This window comes from Lactuca saligna, chromosome 3, assembly GCF_052625555.1.
Source record: "Lactuca saligna cultivar CGN05327 chromosome 3, ASM5262555v1, whole genome shotgun sequence".
Classification (NCBI taxonomy): domain Eukaryota; kingdom Viridiplantae; phylum Streptophyta; class Magnoliopsida; order Asterales; family Asteraceae; genus Lactuca; species Lactuca saligna.
In genome coordinates, this window is record NC_136419.1 from 219,542,173 (window position 1) to 219,545,754 (window position 3,582).

Consider the following 3,582-nt stretch of genomic DNA (forward strand, 5'->3'; position numbering starts at 1 on the left):
ATTTCTAATGCTAACTTTCTGCAACAATTAAAGAAGTGAAAAGGATTATGTCATGCAAAATGTAAAGACACATGGAGATTTCTGTAATTATGTGAAGTAAAAACATAGGAACCATTTCTATGAATTTTTCAAAATAAAAAAGCACAAGGGTTGTGTCTGGAAACTTTGAAAAATAAAAAACATAAGGACCATTTTTGTCACTTGTCCACACTATTACACAGAGACCATTCTTGTAATTCTACAATGTAAAAACATAAGGACCATTTCTGTAAACTTTGAAAAATAAAAAACACAATGGTTGTTTCTATCATATTTCCAAACCAAAAAATACATGGACCAATTTTATAGTTCTGCAAATTAAATACACAGGGACCAATTCTGTAACTATGCAAAGTAAAAACTCAATGACCATTTATGTCATTTTATCATTTCTTGATATAATCTGGCAAAGAAGTAAAAACCTGAAATTCTTCACTTGCAAAATTTTGACATAGTTTTACCCAATCAGCTTCGATTACACCATTTGGAGGATGATTGACTGTTTCCTCTTTTGTAGAAATTTTTTTGAAATTAAGGTGCAACCTATATTGCCTACTTTTATGTTGGTTCTCCTGTTAAGTAAAAAATGGTAAGTTTTGAAGCAACAAATTCCTCACCAAGAATAACCTATAAAAAAAGGTTAAAACTATGTAAATATATGTCTATAAATGACTTAATCTAATAAGAAATGAGGTGTAACAACTACCATGTTAGGATGTGATTGCAGAGTGCATTCCAAGGCAACATGTGAGGCCTTCTGACCCATTAGCCGAAGAAAATAATAGTACTGATCAATGAAGAAAAAACATTTCTTGATTGCTTAATTTTTGCTAAAAAGTAAGAAAAGAAAATGAAACTTTTTTCAATTGTGTGGATTTACCTTTTGTTAAATTACTAGATGTATAATGATGTCAGCAGAAAGATCATGTTGCTAATGAGTTGAGAGTCAACCTAGAAAATAATCAAGAAAGGTGACATGTCTATAACTATATATCATTAAAGTCAATTGTGAGATGCAAAATGATACCTTGCAAACTGTACCAAAACCAACATTAGGTTCCACAAACTGGTTCTTGAGATCTCCATTTAAAGTAACAGGTACTCTAACCACCTGCAAAATTAAAAAAAAAAAATTCCTACACTGATGCTATATATCTTTAAAATCAATTGTGAAGAATTTTGATATTTGTCTAAAAAAAACATATAGGGGTGAGAAAGGGTTGGGTAGAACCAGATGCAATTTTGCAGATTGTTTCCAACATTAGAAGAAAAACATAGTTCTGGTCAGCTGAAGCGACATCTGGTGTTGCTTAATTTTTGTGTACTAATTTTTTGTGGAACTCAATAGTACACTATGTGGGTTACCGTTTTTCTGTAGTTTCTACTGTAAATCTAAAACTAGCATGATGGCACTTATATTATTGATGACTGATGGTCCTTAGTCCATCATTCAATTTTGCTTCAGCTCATGTAGGGAATCATTATGATCCAAATCAAATGGAGTGCTAATGGAGATTCCTCTTGGTGGTCTGTGAAATCATGTCTGTAGTAGTTTGCTCGTCTAAGTAGCGAGAACCAGTTGTAGGTCTAGATACGATTAATGCGCCTAGGGTTTTCTTGTAATGTAAAATTAAGCTTATGTAGTTCATCATGTATCTGGTTAATGGATCAATCGTTCCTTCGGGGAAGGGAACTTTAGAAGGCTTGCAAAGAATTGCGTTTTCGAACTCGTTTATCATTCCTCTAGCTACTTCTGCCAACCTCGAGAGAATCTCCATCGCTTGAACTCTAATTGATTCGGCTGATTTTTCGTCAAAAATAGTTTCGATATCAGGTAACAAATCATAGAAGGTATCGTGTAAATCCAGGATCTTAAATAGCTTCTCCGGAGCACAACGACTGATACTAATGGCTTCAGCAATGTTAAATAGTTGAACCGCAGGACCTTTAATGGTTTCCATGAAACAGGCGTCATTTGTCGCTGTTCCTAAACCTTCGAAGATGTGCTCGAAGAGTCTCTTCTCTCTTGCGAACAAAACCCTAATGCACATTTTCGTTGCACACATCCACTTCCCAATCTTCGCATTCAAAGCCTCCCATTACATCCTTTGGAAATAACTGGTGCTTAATTTCTCAACTCCAAGCTTTTTGAAGCACACGTCCACCACAGATTTTCGGACACTACCTTACACCTGGACGCACTCTTGGAAGTAGTCGACGACGATCATACGCTACGCGATGCTGCGAGGATCACATACGACATCCAAAGGAATTAGATCTATCTCGCGAATACTACTCATAGATCTGTAGCTCAAGATTGTATTGCTACTCTCGTCTTGTTCTAGACTAGAGAAGAAGAGTCGTCTCGGGATATAGAGCCTTCTTCACCTCGGCTGCTGTAATCTTCGTTTCCTGGAAACTCGCTAATGGAGGTGCTGGTTCTAGGAGTCAAGTGAGCTGATGACATCGACTCAGTGAGTGTCTCTGTCTCGACGGCACTAGCGTGGGAGATGAGTATGTTACGGAACTTATCCTCAAGTCTAGCCATGGCAATCTGAATACTGCCGTTGATTTTCTTTGACTGCTCCTGGACTCCGGCGGCTCCGTCATCGTCCGATGGAGTAGTTGACTCCATGGATAGTTAGATTTGATCGACTGCTTGTATGTATCGATCGATCTCTTGGAGATCACCTTCAAAGATCATTTGAACCATGGCATCTTCCGAAGCTGTAGCGTCTCACCGGAGCATGATCTGTTTGGCAGTTTCTTAAGATACATAATCATTCTTCGGCTGCCCCATGAACAATTATCAAATATTGGTTGCTTATTCAATTCAGAATCTAGAAATTGAAAAGGGTTTTGAATCTTTTTTATTTAGTCAAAATACAAATCCAACACATGATTTCTTTTTTACAAAAAGTATATATATTATACTATTTTAATTTTAATATTAATTAATATAATAATATTTTTCATTTGTTATTTGTTTGCAGGTACCGATTTAGTCGGTAAAAGAGCACTTGTTAGAGCAAGGGATCGAAGTTTGGATGTAGTTGATCCATGTGTCAACCACGTGGCTAACAGTAAAATATTAATTTATTTATCCGTATGGATCCTGGACCATAAATATTGCAACTTATTTTCTTTGCGGACCATTAGGTTTTGATTGTAAGCTTTTCTTTTCTATTGTGTTTTTTTCTAATTTTTTCCAAATATTATTATAATTGTAGGGTTTGAAAGCACTCCATGGATGATGACAATGGACCCCTTTATGAAGTGTAGGTTAAAAGCCCAAGATTTGTCTTTTTCCTACAAATAGTCATGTATTATTCATAGTTAGGGTTAAGAGTTAGGCAAAATGTAGCCGCCACGTTGTGAGGTTTCTTGTAGAGTTAGATTCTTATTTCTTAAGTATAATGTGTTTCTCACACTTCAATAAATCGAGTGATCATTCAACCTAATCTTCATATTTGTGTTGTTCTTATTTTCCGCATCTTGTTCATCAAATCACAATTAGGGTTTTATTCCCAATAAGTGGTATCA

The 3,582-nt window shown here is 35.7% G+C and overlaps 1 pseudogene; it reads right to left on the minus strand.

Moving 5' to 3' along the window:
- Positions 1-1,500: 1,500 nt before the first annotated feature.
- LOC145036397 (exocyst complex component EXO70B1-like) lies at positions 1,501-2,752 on the minus strand (annotated as a pseudogene).
- Between the last annotated feature and the right edge of the window lie 830 nt (positions 2,753-3,582).